This window comes from Prinia subflava, chromosome 17, assembly GCF_021018805.1.
Source record: "Prinia subflava isolate CZ2003 ecotype Zambia chromosome 17, Cam_Psub_1.2, whole genome shotgun sequence".
Taxonomy (NCBI): domain Eukaryota; kingdom Metazoa; phylum Chordata; class Aves; order Passeriformes; family Cisticolidae; genus Prinia; species Prinia subflava.
Genome location: NC_086263.1, coordinates 11102744 through 11120987, shown reverse-complemented (window position 1 = coordinate 11120987; position 18244 = coordinate 11102744). Strand labels below are relative to the sequence as shown.

Below are 18244 nucleotides of genomic sequence, written 5' to 3'. Positions count from 1 at the left end.
ACCAGACATTTGATTAACTTTGTTGCATCACTTCAGAATCAGTCTGACTTGTGTAGAAATCCATGGAATTCTGCTCAGACTGAAATGGTGGAGCCAATCAAACACGTGCCGGATGTGATGCTGGCATGACAAATAGGGTGCTGCCTTTTATGCTGCTTTAGCATTTCTATCAGATCAATGTCAAGTTCAGCTGAGAGAGTCCTAAGGGAAAGGAGGTGTTCTGCAATGTACAGTAGAAAACAGATTTGCACAAATCACAGTGATTAGTGTAGTTAAAAATGCTTATGGAGGCTAAAAGGACAGCAGTCATTCTGCTTATTCCAAGCTTCTGCTGAAAGCAGTTAGGAAACTTCTGGTGCTTTGAAGTTTGCCTCTGGCTTACCTTCTCTTATAATATAAATGAAAATGTAACTTAATTGTGATTAATTAGTTAATTAGTTACTGCTGTGTCTATCTGCTTTGCAGTAATATTTCACAGTATGGTTTGCTGCATTTTTATTACTATCCTATGAATAAAAGATTCATAAAGATCTCACTTTCACTGAGAACTTCTTTCTCTTAAAGATTAATTGGATTAACTTTTGATCAATTCCTTTACTGCACTTCTCCTCTCCTGTAATGCTTCTAGATTTAATATACAGAAACACAGAGATCTTGTATATCCAGAGCAATAAATTTTTAAAAAAGCACATAGTCATTACCTAAAAAACCAGTGAGATATCCAGCCTAATGTGCATGAAAACTGATATGCACAAGAAAAGCTACCGTAACTTTGTTTTGGCCAACCAGATAAAAGTGGGAGTGTGACAAATTCAAACAGTGATGTTTTCCCTTAAGAACTGTTATCTAAAAAGCAAACATTGTTTTCTAATGATGGCACTATTCATTTTTACTGATCCAAGGCTTAGATGCATTTATGTAAATTCCTTCTAGGCTCTTAAAAACCAAAAGCAATCTAAAAGGAGAACCGCTTAAAATCTCACCTGGGAGGCACTGCCTTGCTGTCCCTTGATGGCCGGCAGAAACATTTTGCCCGTCAAGCCAGAGCCTTTTGTGAGCGAGCTCAGCAGAGGCTGCAGTGTCTCATTTCTGGCAGAGTAAACAATGGGAGAGCGCTGTGGCCGCAGTGCCCTCGGCGTGGCACTGGACACTGTGGGTACATGTGACTGCCCTGCACAGACGTGCTCCTAATCCCCTAAGCTGCAGCCACACGCTCTCATTGGAGCTGTGGCAAAGCCAGGGCCTGATCCTGCCCTGGGCACGGTGCTGTGTACCCTGCCCCTGGTTGTGAAAGGGTTTGGAGAAGTCTTGTTTTGGGAAGGACATGCTGTGGTTCGGGGAACAGTTCAGCCTTTGGTGTTATTACGTAACGCGACACAAACAGCGGCTGCATCACACCCGGAGAGCTCTGGGACGGGAAAGGAATCTGACCATCAGAGCAGCTATTCTGTGCATGGTAACAGAGTCACGGACACGCAGCAGAACGAGCCAAGCTGACAGAAATATTATGTTAGTGAGATGTGATTTTCTTCAGAGCTGCTCATCACAGCTGCGTATGCCGGGAGTCATTTCCCCCCACCTCGGAAACACAATGCTGTTTAGCAAAACCCTGCAACTTCCACTTGGCCTCTGGAGGCTTTAGACAGTAACCAACATTAGACCTGAAAAAGAGCCAACGCCAGCTTTAAAAAATACTGTAAACCTCAGAATTCTTTTAAGCATTCAGAAGAAACATTTTAATTGGGGGGGAAAAAAAGTCATGTAAGGAAAATGGTGCTGCTCTATCATCTGACTTTAATGAGGTGGTAGGTAAATGTAAATTCTTTGTATTTGAATAAAAAGCCTGTAACATCATGATTCCGTCTATTTAGCTTGAATACAAATAGCCCTTAAATAATTTGCCTTTTTAAACTGTAATGAAGAAATAATTTATGTGTTTTCTTTCCTCCCCAAAGCAGTAAAGCTTAATATATGATTTTACTTATCAACCATAAAAGAGTAGCCCCATAGAATGAATGAAGAATTTGTCATTCATGTTAGCATGTGTATCTTCTTTGTTGTATGTAACATAAATGTGTTTTGTTATTTTATACCATTAGTTGTTTCTTTTTAATTTTGCAGTTTCTTAGAAGCTAAAACTTCACAACAGACTCTGAGATAGGCTCTAAGGTTGACACCTGAGCACCTTTTGAGTGTTGGTATTCATGATCTAAGTATTTGCTTAGTTCAGTTATTTTTTTGTTCCCTTTGGCGAAGCTTCTATTGTTTATATTAAAGTTAAAACCCCCCAAGTTCTATTTACAATGTCTATCACACAGCAACTCTGCTTGTGGTCCCATATAAGTATTTTCCATTAGATTTTCTGTTGTTGGAGATTGGTCAAATTTTTAAATAAACAAGCACTTCTTTAATCTCCGAAGTAATATTTCTTTGGGGAGACAGTGTGGGGCAGCCCAGGATTATGACTTTTCCTTTCTTTATGGTTTGTAATATTTCATATTTATCACTCATTTGGTTAAGCTGTTATGTATGGTTTGTATTTTGAAACACAGAGAAGAAAACCCAAACTGTGTTGTTGATTTATATTTGATAATACCAGTGACAGTTGAGCATGAAGGGGAAGTGTGCTTTCCTTTTGAAATTCAGACCTCATAAACTTTAGCATATCAGCTTTTTGCAGAAAAAATGCAGAGATTGGGAGATGGAATAGCACTCCTTTGGTCTCCAGGGAGAGCAGGAGGTAATAATGTGGCTCCTTCGAGTCTGCTGCTCTCTTGCTTTTCTACAGGCAGCTGCTTGCTCTTATAGGCCCTGCCAGTCCATCACTTCTTTCAGGCTGCAGTGCCCACAATCTAATATTTTTTCCATTTTCCTGGTGAGGTTTGTCCAGCAGAGTTTCCACGAGGTTTGTTTGAGTGTAGAGATATGGAATCCCTGACACAATTATGCTGTGTAACTGCAGCCTGTAGTAACAAGTGGTAGTTGATCACCTGGAGTTACTTGGGGAACCTATGGGGCAGAGAAGATTGTTGTGCTTTGACCATAAAGGTCCACATTTCAACAATAACCATACTTAAGAGAACTTTTCCAGACATTTCTTGTGTTTTCTGGTCTCCCCAGAGCAGTAAAGTTTAAGATACGCTTCAACTTGTCAACCATAAAGGAGATTAACCCTAACATGAATGAAGACTCTGTGGGCAGATTTCTGGATGGAGTTTTGTGTTGAGACTAGGTCCTGGCCATACAGCTGCAAGGGGACTGAGGGAAATGTTGAGGTTTACTTTGGTGACTTATTTTTTAACTCTGCCTCATTGCGAAGTCAGCAAGCACAAACCGCAGTGAAGGTGGAACCTCTTCTGTGACTTGTCAGGAAAATTAGCCCAGACTTAAAACACCTTTAAGCACAAGCCAGGTATTTTTGCTGTGCACAGGGCAGAGGTTTAGCTGGGCAGGTGTCTGGTATGAACATGAGACACACACACAGAACATGCAATCTTTTCTGTCACCACTAAGCAGCAGGGATCGCAGAAGCCTTGAAGGTCTCCTCACAAGATTAATTTTCAGATGCAGTGTACTGTTCAATGTTTTTGGCTTGATTCATACACTGAATTAAATATGGCAATTCCCTGTCCATCTTACCCCAAATATGTTTAAGGTGCTGAGGTCCCTAACATGCCTCTACATCTCACTGATAGACAATTCTAGTAATAGTTTTTACTTACAGAAGCTAAGTAAGACCAAAACAAAGTTCTGTTCAATTTTGTTTGACATTATAATGACTTTTAGAAGTTCACCTTTCAGGAGTGCTCTGTGCAGTAACTTAGGCAGAGTCAGTGATTCAGGTGGATTAAACAAATAACAAGGTTAAAGTGAAAATAGTTATTCAGGACTGTGTTTGCCAGACTATTATTTTTATGAGCAGAAGTGCTTTCATTGAAGCATCACTACAATATTAGTGAATTAGTGACTGTGTTTCAGCCCTTCATACCCATGTGCAGAGTGTCTATAAAGAGTAGTTATTCATATAAAGGATTATCACTAATATTCCTCAGTATACTTTTATTCAAGGGAATGCAAGGTAGTGGTTCATGATAGAGAGACTCTGGGCAAAGATCTCCTGGTTCATTGCACAGAATGAAGCCAATCCCCACTGACATTCCTTCTCATTTTCAGTATTACTGTTTTAAGTATAAAGCAAGGTGTAGTATTAATGGGATTCAGGCAAGACTTTATTTCTGCTTCATCTTAGTGTGAATGTTCAGCAAGTTCATATTTGGTCATAACAAGTCTGAAAATGCTTTGGTTATTGCATTAAAAAAATGAAACTGAATGTGCAAATCAGCTGAGGTAAGCAAGACTTATTTGCAAATTTTAGATTAGTTGCTTTAGCACTGCCTTTTATATGGGCACAGCTTTGAGTTCATTTTTCATCTGCTGCAGTATTTCAGGTTGCAAGAACTTTGATGAAAAACTTTTAAAAGGTGACCACAATTGTACCAGTGTTTGCAACCCCATTAATCATGCATTCATTCCTCAGAACCAGCGTCTCTGGTTTGAGGAATTCACCCAGCTCTCCCTGAGGGCTGTTCCAGATGAGCTCTGGTGAAACTGGCTGGGGAAGCTGGATGTGTCACAGCCCTGGCACAGCCTCTTTTCTGCTGAGCACCACCAGAGAGCGAGTGGCACCTGCTTGGTGTCCAGGTGGGACAACAGAGGAGCTCATTCTGAGAGGCACTGAGGCAGCTCAGGGTCACCCTCCTTGTGCCAGCTCCATCACTACAGGAGTGGGAACCTCCTCCATCACAGCTCCTTCCTCTGCTGCCGTGACTCGGGATCCTCATGTGATTTTTAGTGAAAATCCCTCAGACCTGCTAACCCTGCTAATTCATGGAAGCTTTCCCTAAGTATTCCAAGCTTGTGGTTCATGTCAGTACAGCCTTTTACTGTATTTTGAAAAGACCATGATTCTGTTTCAAAAACATTCTTCTGTGCAAAAAACCTGATAGTTGCATATCAGTAAGAACAGTAAGAGTGGGCAAGGCAGGAGTATTTGTCTTTTCTAGTCAGCAGGTTTTTTAACTTGAGTTCCTTTATATTTGACCCTGATTGATGTGGCCAAACTGCTGGAATTCTGTTGGGTCATTGCTTGTGCGGATGTATTAGAGATGTTTTTTGGTGAGTCTGTGCGCATCTTTTGTCTCTGCATACTTTGGCTAATTTTATTAGCTACTGTTTGAAAATGTCATTAGACATCAAATCAGTTTATTTAGCTATTGTGGGCTAATCCAAACATACAGGATATAATACACAGCCCCTGACCTTTTCCTCTTACCAGGCTTTCAGCAGCTCTTTCCTTTGCAGACCTCAGGTGCTGGGGAGGAAGGAAGGGCCTTAACCCTCTTGGTGTATTTTGTGGAGTTTATAGGACAGGCTGAAGGCACTACAGCTCACTTTGCAGCACAGGGGAGGCAGGAGAAAGCACAAGCAAAGGAAAAAGTCCAGGGTGTTACTGTCCTCCTTAATAAAAGCTTGTCTGCAGTCTCCCCACCCTTCAACCCTTTAAAAAAGTTGAAAAGCACCGAGTTTGCAAGCTCCAGACTGTGGAAGTGAGAGGGATTTCACAGCCAGCTGACCATAAAGTGCTACCAGCTTCTAAAATCTGCTTGACTGCAGATTACTTCTTGAAGCCTTCCAGATTTTAGAGAAAATTGTTGCACAAAATCTTTGAATTTTGAGGTTGTATGATTGTAGATTTCTTCTGAAGGTTATGGAGTTAAAACATCATTTCCTCTAGCTGTCCATTTTACTATTGCCACTTTTGATCTATGGTCATGTGAAAAAACAATTTATTAATAAATCTCTACCCCAATAGCTATTTTGATAGCATAAATCTATTGTATTTATTGTTCAAAGCAAATTTTAAAGGGAAGAAAAAAACAGAGGGCGAATACAATGAAAATGTTGACCTTAATGAATGAAAATGGGACTGTTTGTACTATGAGAAAATGAGATAATTATGGCTATAAAATCCCATGCTCAAAGAATGAAAATAAACAACATACAGAGCGTGTGGAAATGGAAGTGAGCCATTATGGTAAGACAGATTCACTGAGATCTTTTCTCCACAGTAATCCTTAATAATGTGGGATTTTTTTTTTTAGCTTCAGGACTAAAACCATCCTGGAGAATGTTCCTGAAGTTTGGCAGCAGCGCAAAAGATTGATTTACAAACATTTCACACCAGGAAAATATTTGGAAACCAGTAATGTGGTGTTTGGCCACTACAATTATAAGCAGCAATAGATGCAATTTTTATTGCATTAGAGCCATTTGGCAGGTTAGTGGTTCATTTATCTGTTACCAAAGATTTCCTAGCCTGGAAATCTGCCTTGCAAAAATTCCACATTTTAGTCTCAGTTTTCTTTTAATGGGAAAAACATGATTTAAAAATAGCATGTCAAAGCAAAGGGTTAAATCACCAGTTAAATACAGCGCAGTAACACTGCAAAGTTTGTTTCTGGATTTTAGAATGAATTTTCCTTTAAGCAGTAGCTAAATGGTTTCCTTAGATTGTTCATGTGTTGCACGAACCAGATCAGATCAGTCCTAAAGTTCATAATTTTCCCCAGAGTGTCTGAAATCCTACTACAAAGAGTCCTTTCGTCTTAAGAGTCTGACACCAAGTAGAAATAAAAGGCTGAAATAATAACACCACTAACTTGGTTTAATTAATTGTATGTTTCTGTACTTAAGCTTGAAGGGTGGAAAGTATTGCTTTAAAGGCTACCTACAAAACTGGTGAATGAGCAGCCACTCAGGGTGCCACTTCAAAGAGAAACACCCAAAAGAGCAACAGAAGGGAAGCTGCTTTTGAATTCTCTCAGTTCCTCCCGGCAGCCCAGGGCTTGCAAAGGAAAACAACCCAGAAATGGTTATTTTCTTTTGTGTTAGTTACATAACCGGTTCCCAGCAAATAAAGCTGGAGGTGGAGCAACCATACAAAGACCCACTTTGTAACCTGTGCCTGCCATAGCTGCACAAAAGAATCTTACCTGAATTTAGGCATTTTTCCTTCCTGGCTAAGGGAGATTCCTTACACTGTCTGCAGCCAACTTGATAAAATTCAGGAGCCGTGCATAACTCTTGGTTGCACTGGTGGATGTTTTGTAATTTGAGCCTTCACGATTACTCTGTACATTTGTACCTTATTGCTGAAGCAGTCAAACAAATCTTGGTTTCTACCATTTTTTATTTTTCAGATTTCTCTGTGTGCAATATTGTAATAAGGAAAGAAGTAGAGGAAAGTAACTGCAAAAAGGAAAGCTGGTTTATACAAGAGTGCTCAGTCTTTCCTTCGGGATCAGTTGAAGCTCCAAAATTGTGTTTTCATGTTAACCATCCTGTGCCATCTCTGAAGTTTGGCTTTGCAGCCATGCTGTGGCTCCCATAAAGCAGCAGCATTTGGGATGTAGGCAGGTATTTTACTGCCCTGGCTGCTCAGCAGCTTTGCTCTGGTCCCTGTTCCATGCTTGTCCTGCATCCCCCTGACTGTCAGCTGGTGGATCCCTGCTCTGCCTGCCTCGCCTTTTCCTTCCCTCACCTCTATAATGGCCTTCCCTTGGGTTTGGGACTTCAGTTTATGATTTACAGGTTATAAAATCCCAGGATTACAGGTGTGCTCCTTTACTGTCCTCAGGTGTCAGCTGCAACACTGCTGCCAAGGTGTTGTGGTACCCTCATTTTTAAAGGGCGATTAGGAGACTGGTCTGAAAGTAGCTATAACTGATGAAAGGATCAAGAGAATTTATACATTTGGCAGTTCTAACCATTTTTTACACTTCCTTTATGGACCTAGAAAGGAGGAACTTGCAATAAATATGAAATTCTAAAATGTCACCTGTGCCCAACTTCTACAAACTTTATTATCATTACCTCTGTAAGAATTAAAAGTCAGTTCATGTACTCCAGAGCAGCAAATATTGTCAGACAATGTGTAATGGAAATTTCTGAGAGCCAATATTTGACATCTTGAAATGAGAAACATCCAGGATAAGTTCTGAAATCGCTTGAATTCACTAAATATTACAACAAAATTTGAAGGTAAATATTAAGGTATTTTCATCAGATGGCTTTAAATTAATCTTTGGATTTCCTTTAAAAAAAGAAATGAAGAATCTTTGAGTAATGGAGAAACAGGGTGCCCCTCATATTGCTCTCACTCTGAAGTATGACGTAGAGAAAAATTACTTGGAAGTAGTTCCATTTTCACGTCTAAACTCTTGTTGTTTGAGTCCAGAATGCTCTTAAATTATCTGTTTTGGGCCTTGATACTGTAAATTAACTCTGGATAGTTTGATGCATAAGCAGAGGCACATGAAAACCCCACTGAAATTAATACGTCTTGTGTGGCCTGGGGCTCTGTCTCATGGGGCTGTTTGCTGGGGGTTTGTTTATTTTTTAAGTGTTGTAAAATGTTTCCCAAGTAAGTATGTGACGTTCCATAAATGACAGATCAGTAGTAGCAAACTTCAAACCTCTTACAAAGTAGCTTTTCTTGGCTTTGTTTAGGAAAGTCTCTTTGATTCTGCTTGTATTTAATGTGCTGCTGGGTAACTGTGGAACATACATCTTAAACCAAATTCAGAGAGTACCACGAACTGACACCTGCTTAAGTCTTTAATTAAAAGTGGTTTAATCTCTAACAATCTCTATGTACATAAACAGAAAGTATCTGTGTTTCATGTGTACTTTGAACTGCCATTCATTTAGAAATCAAAGATTTGTAAATGAAACACAGTATGCCAGACATGATGATGTTCCTCTGGAATCTCTTCTGTTGGCATAGCCTGGTTTTCCTGGTGCTGTCAGCCCCTGGGAATACATTCTTATTAAAAAATATGGAGAGAGGGGAAAAATACAGAAGGAAGGCTGTCTTAAAATAGTGTGTGTATCAACTATATTAGAAATATATTAAAAGCAGGCAAACACATACAGTGGGACCTGTAGTGGAGAACTGCCAGTGGGATCAGACTTTTTTAGCTGAATATCTTGCAGGTGAATATATTGGCAGAGCTGTTTCTACATCAACTCTAGGTTTTGGGGTAACAGATTTAATTTTTTTAACAATAGCCTCTAAAAGAGTGGCTGCCCATAGAGCTGCATACACGTAATGGGTTTATGACTGGCCTTCAGTGAAGAATTTAAACTTAAAAACTTGTCTTGCTGTAGCTGATATTCAATATATCTGTTCTGTTTTTATACACAGTCTCTAAGATTAGTGTGGTTGAGTATATTGAAAGTAATAAAAAACAGACACAGAAAAATTGTTGCATGTTTAAAGAAAAAAAATCATAAAATGAAAGAGGAAGTGCATCATTTATTATAACACCATGTAGACTAATGAAAAACATACTGCAGGCTGGAAATTTGTTAAGAGCTGAACTCAAAAAGTTTCCACTCCCAAAAAAAAGCCTTGGGGCCTCCAGCTGTAAGCCTGTGGCTAAAGAGGCCCTATGGTAAACTGACATAAAAAATAAGTACTCCATAAACAGTCAGCTCCTGTTTCACAATAGTTGGAAAGATACTTTTAAAAAAAGTATTGCTATTGATGCTGACTGTACTTTATCAAAGTAAAGGGAGGCAGTGCATTTATGACTAGAACATTAAATTGGGAGTTGGACACTGGGCACCAAATGTTTATTGTTCATAGGAGAATATGAAAAAGATGAGGTGACCTGCTGAGAGCAACAGAACAGCAGCTGGTACTGGCAGAGCTGGAATTAACATTAAATATTCCTGGCTTCTCATCCTTTGCTCATTAGACTGGGCTATACAAGTCCCCAGTTCCTCTCCACGCTGAGCAGGTGCCACGCCTGGTACCCAAGCATGTTCTTCTGTTGTGTGCAAATACCCCTCAGAGTACTGGTGGTGTTTGCACCATCAGTGTTCATATGAATTGAATTAATTGGCCGCTTGGAGAAGACAAGGTGAAGTTTTGTGTCTGTCCTTTAAATCTAAACAAATTAAGTTTAGATTAGAAGCCTTTCCTAAAGGTGCAGCTTCCTGCTAAGCCAACAAGGGCTTGGCTTTGCCTTTCCCCTTCTCCCTGATCAGTCCTTGTTAATGACGTTCATTCCCATGGGCCATGGGCTTGCAAGGCAAGCTGAACTGCCAGGATGCTCCCCCAGGGAGGGACTGCTGCCTCCATTCCTTCTTCACATGGCTTGGGAAGAGGTTTGCAGAAGTAATACCAATTAAACCTTCTGATGTGCCTTCAATCTGTTTCTCCAGAGGTTTCCCTGCCTGGCACAGAGCCCTGGAGTGCCTCAAGGATGATGGGACACTTCCACAGAGTCTGGATTTCACAAACTTAGAAAGATGTAGTAAATTGAATGTAACTTTATGAGACTGTTTAGGTGGCTGGTTTGTGATTTTTGAGAAGGACAATCTGAGAGTTAATATCATTTACCTTAGCTACATCTTCAGTCAGGACTTGGTATTCCAGTACCTTTTTATAAAAGTGAGTATCAGGTCTAAAAGTCCCAATTTTGGTGAAGATTTTCACAGTTTTACATTGATGAAATAAGCATGCACAATAACAATCACACTGCATTGCTACAGCTCTACTTACATGAGGTGCAGCCCAGGAGAATGTCAGTCTGAGATGGAGCCACTGGGAGAAGAAAAAGAAAAAGTGAAACAGTTACTTCTCGGTGATTGAAAGAAATGAAAACAAAATTTAATGAAATCTGGTAAATATAGATCACTCTCAGTTTTTTGTCTTGCATCTCCCTATGCCATCTCTGTGTACCATTTGCAATACCCAGTGTTTTCATCCAGTGATTAGAAAATCAGTAACATAATTGTTCATGGCGTTTGCTGTTGTAATGCCTCACAGTGGGGCTGATGGTTTCATTTACACTTGTAAGATGAATTGAAGATCTTGAATAAAAGCTGTAGATTGATCTAAAAATAGAACTGTAACTTCCTTCTCCTCAATAAAAATGTCATGCTTGGTGGGTTAAAACTGACATGTAGCAGTCCCAATATGAAATATTTGTCTTGTAATATGAAACCACAATAAATGTCACTTAAAGTGGTGGGTTTGGCACACAGTATCACGTTAATTCACTTTACTGAGTATGTGTTTGCCCCTTTGCATGCTATGGGGAAAAAATACAGAGTTATATTTTATTGCATTATAAGAAGTGTAATGTATCTGTCCACTCAAAATTTGTAACCACTATTTCAGTATGCAGATGCAACTTATCTAAAGGAGAAGAAAAAATAAGTAAAGCACTAATTTTCATATGCATTGCCGTAGGAAAAAAAGATAAACAGGCATACATAAGGAGTTAAAGAGGTTTGAGCTGAGATTAATGATTGAACAGTAATATTTGTAGAGCAAGGCAAACTTTAATAAGAGTAGATGAGTTTTCCCCTAAAAGGAAAGATTAACTAGTTTAATGGTGCTTAATTATGACTGATTTTTCTGGTAAGTAGAATACTTCATCTGGGAAAAAATGTTTTAAGATAGCTGCCTGTGCCACTTCATTCTTCTTTACATTTAAGTTTTATTGAGAGATGGACACTGGTCTGTAAAAAATGTGATCTCATTCTGATGCACTTTTTGTCTACTATCAGCACCAGTTATGGTTGTTACTACCACATTTTCCAGTCAGGGCTCCCCAGCTCCCCTGCTCTCCTTGGCTTCTCTCTGCCCTCTGTTTGACATCTTGTGGTTGTCATTTAAGGGTCTAAGAAAAACAAACAGTGCAACCAGTATTTTGCTTGCAATTTTAGTTTCGTAATTTGATGGAGAATAGTAAATAGAAGGACAAACTGTTACTATTTTATGTGGTCTTGATCTTAATAGAAAGGGATTTCCTTGGCCAGTGGGTCTTTGTGATGTGCCACAGAGGTGGAAATGTCCAACACTAACTCTGGTGGCTGTAAAAGCCTGCAGTAGTGGCTGGCTCATCACAGCCTCACTTTCTCAAGAACAAAAATAAATCTGCCACAAATCCGTACAAAGAAGGAACAGCTGTTCTGTTCATACTTCCATGCAAATTTAAGTCACATTCAGGGATGCAGTAGGACAGTTGCCCCATGCTTTAGAGCAGAAACTGGTTGTGGAGAGCTTCTCCTGGTGCGTCTCACTGCTGAAGTCTCACCTGGACACAGGTGACACGTGGGGCTCTGGGAGCTCCAGCTGTGCAAGGACAGGCTGCAGGAGATGCTCCCCCTGAGTAATGCAGTCCTTCAGTGCTTTAGTTGTGTTCTGTGGGTGTGGATATCACTGTGGATATCCATGTGGGTATGGCTATCACTAGAACTAGACATGTGAATTGCTGAATTCAGCTGGCAAAGTTGCACAAGTTTCTTTATATGCATAGCAAGGTGCATTACTGAGATCTGCATTCCAAGGACCACTGCTTTCTGCTCATGGAGCTCTTAGGGCTGGACTGGAGAAGGGGTCTGTGGTCACCCTGCAGTCTCCAAAGAGAGGCTTTGCTACTGCTGACCTGCTGCAGCTCCCCAAGGATAATGTGTGACTCTCTGCTTTCCTCCTCAGTTCCTCAGTAGTCCTTCTGCATTGATTTTCTTGCTTTCTGATCCTTGCTGTTGAAGTACAATTTCTTTTATGTAGTAAATAACATTTCAGGATTGATTAAATCACAACATGAATCATAATGGAAATGCTGAGCTATACACATGGCTCTTCACATCTGTAAGTCTGTGGATATGAATAACAAGTTCTGTAGTGACAGCCTTAAAGTGGGTTTGCAGTTTTGCTGGGAGCTGAACTCACTGGTTTTTGTTTTAATGTAGGCAACTTGAGTGGAATAAAATGCTGGTTAATCAGTTTGAAATGAAATTGTGGCATGGGCAGAATGAGCATAGTTATTTCTAGATAGCTTAAAGAATGGAGTATGATTTCAAAGGTCATATATAATTATACTTTTATTCATGAGGCCTGTGTGTTTTATATTCTAACAAATATAATTCATGTGTTGTATTAATCGTACGGAATTCTGGATCAGAACATATAAAATTTTGCACTGCTCTAATTAAGAAAAATGAAAGTGATAAGGAACAGCAGCTATGTAGCTAATGAAGGAGTTAATTTTAACGTGTGTTTTAGCCCATTAAGTACTACAAAGCGAGAAGTGCTGCTTTGCCAGCACAAACCAAAGGAAGGCAGTTAAGTACCACTCCCTTCCCCAGCCAGCATTGCTGGCAATACCGGAGAGCTCCGGCTGCAGTTCCGGCAGCAGCTTGCACAAGAAATGTGCAAGAAGATATTGCCATTAAGGAAGGAAAATCTTTTGTATTCTGTATGTGGACATGATTTTTTTGTCTATGCAAATGTTTTCATCCTTTCAGGTTGGACAAAGTTTTACAAAGTTATAAAGGCAAGAACTCAGGTGTTTTTTTCTGTGTGTCAGGACTCTCCAGAGGCTGGGATCTGCAGGCCATCCAGGACATGATTGTTCATGCTGTGCTTTGCTTTTTTCTTTTTTTTAAAGTCTGAAGCGTTTTCCTTGTGTGGTTTCACAACCCCTTCTTTTTTTTCCCCAAACAGCAGGAGTCCTATCACTAGATCAAATTTGGAATTCACTGCTTCCAACAATTGTCTAATGGATCCACATGTTTACACAGCATGACACTGGCATCCAGATAATGTCATGAAAGTCCCCCATCAGTACTACTGTTTCATGCTTCCTCTCTGCTTAAAAAAAAAAAAAAAAAAAAGGGTAAAAAAAGAAAATGAAGAAAAAAGGAAAAGCTACAGGCACGTTTTTTCCTGGTACTCAGGGGAGCAGTGAATGGTCCCTCTGTTTCAGTACTCTCTCACAAAATTTTGGAAAAGACTTATTCCATCTGCTCTAACTGAAAATGCTAACTCTCATGTATTTTTTCAGCACTTATTGTATCAATAAATAGATCTTAAAATCATAGAATCTCAGAACTGCCTGAGTTTTAAGAGACCTTAAGGATCATCTACTTCAGCCCCACTGTTGTGGACACACCACACCAGGTTGCTCAGAGCTCCATCACACCTGGCTTTACTTCCAGGGATGAATTCTACAAAATGGGAGACTGGAAAATAACATTTCCAGACCCAATCCTTTCTTCTTTCCTGAGACTCCCTGCTGAATGAAGACTTTTATCTGTGCAGTGGTGTGCCCCTCCCTTGCAGCACCCACACCACTGCCTCAGTGACACTCCAGCTGCTTCTCCCTGCCACTGACGTGTCCCAGTGCTGATGTGAGCATTAGTGTGGCCTTAAGGTGAATCAAATCACCCAAAGCATCTTTCTGAAAACCAGAGCACCGAGGGGCAGGCTCAGGCACTTGGCATTTGTGTAGCACGGGATGACCATCTGTAATTTACTCACCCGTGTATATTGCCGAGTGTTTGATTCCTGTTCCCTGGTATTGGATGTAAATAAATCAGTAGCAATTACTTGGCAACAACCTTCCACGGTCATTTGGTCTGAAGAAACAGTTCCTGGTAGCATTAAGTGAAGGAAGGGGGGTTTGGCTGGGACACCAGAACCTTTCTTTTTTTTTAATGCTCTCATGGGATCTTTCACTTCCACACAAGCAACTGCCTGAACTGGCCAAGCGGTCTTGATTTAATGTTGCTTTATGAACATGACTTGTCACAGCTGCAGGATGTCATAACCTCTATTTCCTTAGCTTAGATTTGAAATCTGGAGCCATATGATTCAGATGAACACAACTGCCCTTGCTTAATTTAACTTGATGTATTTGTTTTGAAAATACTGTTGTTTGCTCCAAGTTTTAGCTGCTAAACAAATTAAACTGATCTGCACTGGTAAATGGGGAATACTGACAAGCTTGATTTAAAAACTCCCTAAAAGCTGCAAAGAAAGCTGCAGTAATCTTTAGTTTACCAGTGCCAATGAAAAGATTTCATTAGTGTAAACTTAAAACATCAAAACTTGTTTTAAATACAAAAAATAGAGATTGTCCCTGAGATGAGTGTAGCTCTGATACAAAAAGAAACCCCAAATTCTTACAAAAATAATTGTATGTTGTACAGTATTTCAGGGAAGTACAGTGGGCTCACCAAAAACTGTTGCTGCAGACAGGATTCAGAGTACAAGATGATGAGCAGAACTGAGTTGGCTTTGCATTCAAAATTTGATTTTACAGGGCTCCTGTTCTTGTGCAGCTTAGAAACAAGCTTTTGCATTTGAAGTAAAGCCAACTGGATTTGTAAAGATACTTATCTTATTCTCTGGCCCCATTCAAATCACCAGAAAATATTAAAGCTGACAAGCCTAACTTGGTACACTTCTCAATTAATATTTTTATGTTATAGTACACACAGATTTGCACAAGTGCCAGGTTTGAAGTCACTCAGCTGGTTTCCAAGTGGCAGATGCTGCCTTCACTACCGTATGTCTGCTCTCCACAATAATAAATATTAATGTCAGAGTGTAGTGTCTTTGTAACTTGTTGCGTTAGAGAAATCTTAATTTAGTCCATTTTAATATGAGACTAAACTTTTCAGTTCTAGGTTCACACGTACAGTGTGTGTCAGATCTCCTTAACTCCTTGTTACTTTTGGCATTTTGTCTTCTGTGCTTATTATGTTGAGCAGGATTTTTGGTTGTTTTGTAAATTGTTTTTGTAAGAGTAACTCTTACAAAATCTAGAGTAAGCAGTCTGAATTAAAGCTGTGCCATGTCCTTTCTAAAGATACTTGATCGTGAGCGTTGGATGTGTGAAAAAAAAAAAAGAGAAACAGTCTTTGGCATGGCTGTAGTCTGTTGAATACAAAAAAACCCCAAACCTTCCCCAGCATTTGCAAACCCACCCTTTTATTGAAGAGACTGAGACACAGCAGAAGTGGAAAATCACCCAAAAGGGTCTGCCTGTGCCATCAGTCACTGGAGGTCAGTCTCAATTGCTAATATGTCCTGTGAGATTTTTCTTATTGCTTGTTATATAAATGAAGACTCTCATTTAAAGGCTCTAATTTGTAGAATATTTTTTATAATTAAGTTTATAAATGTAATAATCTAACTACATTCTTAACTTCCACTTTCTACAACTGTTTTTTTTTGTAGTGGTATTTTGTAAATTTTCTTATTTAATTATTCATAGATGCTCAGAGAGACTAAACAGAAAGTTTGAGAACTCGGATGCTTTCCCAAAAGTAGTTTAGATCTGTTGTCCAGTCAGTGAATTGCTTGTGCAGTCTGAAATAGAAGTAGCCCCAGCAGCACCTGCTGGAACAGCATCTGCAGGATGCTAAGTTTGGCAAAACAACATTTGTGTGTTGGTAACGTGCAGGTGGATCAGTGTGAGGGCACCCACAGAGTTGCTTCTAATTGTCAGGTATGTCTTATGGAGTGGAAAAGTGCGGAGGAAATTGTATTCAAATACTGAAAATTACCTTACAATTAACATGCAATTTTACTTGATGGATTTTGGGCAATTCTACTTGCTACCAAACTGCAGGGACTGAGTGACGTTTCTTTTCCTCCTCCTGTTTCCTCTTCCTCCCAGGATATTGCAACAAACTGGTTCTGAATTTAGTGTAAGGCAGTGGAGCCATTCCGGGTTTCAAAGCTGGTATTGGTGTCTGGAGGCAGTGCTATGGCCTGGGGACTTGGCTTAATTCCTTAACAGTGGTTCCATGACCAGCTGGAGCAGTTTCTTACACTTCACTATCCCTTTTTTTTTTTTTTTTTTTTTAACATGGTCACTGAAAATTATTTATGCACCCTAAGACTGAACCCATTCCATATTACACTGTGCTATGTCCCAGCCTTGTAGGTTGACCTGACTTTATTGATATTCACACACACACAGAGCTGACATTTCACACGTATCTCTGTCACCATCTACCAGAGGTGAAGCATTGCAGAAGGGAGTTCCAGGAGAGGATGGCGAGTGCTGTAGTGCTCGAGCAGGGAGAAGCTGGAGGTGGGCTGAATGTGTTGTTGAGACAGAAAAGAAGAATGAGATTTTGCAACAGGGAGGAAGTGTTGTGGTTGATTTGCCACATCACAGTTCTCAGTGGCCCACCCATTTGTTTTGACGTAAATACCTCCTCTCAAGCTATGTCGAGGCATGAAGATGACACATACCCTCACACTTGTGATCTTCAGGGTTTGTTGCTGCTCTTTGAAGAGTGAGCTTGATGTTTCAATGTTTTGTTTGGAGATTAAAGCATTTAGATTTGTAATTCTGCCCTTCTAGCCATTTCCCTGATTTACCTTGCAGAGTAAACATTCTTTTGTCTTGTTTCCCAGACATCCTTTTCCTTTTCTTTGCTGTTGGCTTAATTTTGAGATATGATCCTCAAGTCAGAGGTGCCTCCTTGGGAGCAAAAAAAAACCCAAACCCAACAGCTAATAGTTTGAGTGAGCTAACTATTTTCTCTGTTTAGAAGCAGCAGCTTGCTTTCCAGTATTCTGGAAGTCCTCAAACACAGATCCTGCCAAAGGCACTGACTTGAACGGCAGCGGTGCTTAGGAGAACATGCTCAGGTTTTCTGGCAGCTCTTACAAGCCACTTAGAATAAACAGGCACATTGCTTGCAGCGAGTGCCCCACAGTTTGGAAAGCACTGCTGAAGGCAAATTTGTGAAGAATTTCTTCTTGTGGTTATAGTTCTCCATTTTCATTTCTCCTACGGTGCGTCCACTTTCCTCAGGGTTTGATATCCAGGATCTTAATATCAAATCTGGAATTAATACAGCTGCATTTAGAGACCAAGACATTTGCAGGGTTCATAGCAATAATTCACTGTGTGGCACAGTGGGGAACTCAGTGTGTTTTAAACATTCTCCCCCTGTGCATGTACAGATTTTTATAGTTGAATTGAGAATTTATAACATGCTGAGTCTCATATTCCAGGTCTGTTTGTTTCTAAATCTATACACAGAACTTGGACTAGGTCATAAATTTCTGCAGATGAAATGAAGGCTGATTAGAATTTTAATATTAAGGAAGGAAATAGCCTTGGGTAGTGCACTACAGAGCAGAACAGGCCTTCTGTTAATACACAAGAGTATTACTGTTTTCTTGAACTTTGCCTTCCAATCCAATTACGACTTGTGCCTAGAAATCATAACTCTGGTGCCTCCCAGTTGATAATGTTGAATGTTATCCTTGTCCAAGCTTATATAATTTCCAGTAGTAAAAACAATCTTGATTGTAAAACTGCTAGATAATATACTCCTAAAATTGAGTTATGGG

At 39.8% G+C, this 18244-nt stretch overlaps 2 protein-coding genes across 4 annotated transcripts in view; one reads left to right on the top strand and one right to left on the bottom strand.

The window, feature by feature from the left end:
• Nucleotides 1-18244, top strand: part of C17H7orf50 (chromosome 17 C7orf50 homolog) — a 118314-nt gene that overhangs the window by 54862 nt on the left and 45208 nt on the right. The window lies entirely within an intron of this gene.
• GPR146 (G protein-coupled receptor 146) overlaps nt 1-18244 on the bottom strand; it is a 48041-nt gene that overhangs the window by 16034 nt on the left and 13763 nt on the right. The window contains exon 2 of the mRNA XM_063413988.1: nt 10631-10672. The gene's annotated coding sequence lies outside the window, so the exon portion shown is untranslated. The remainder of the gene's footprint in view (nt 1-10630; nt 10673-18244) is intronic.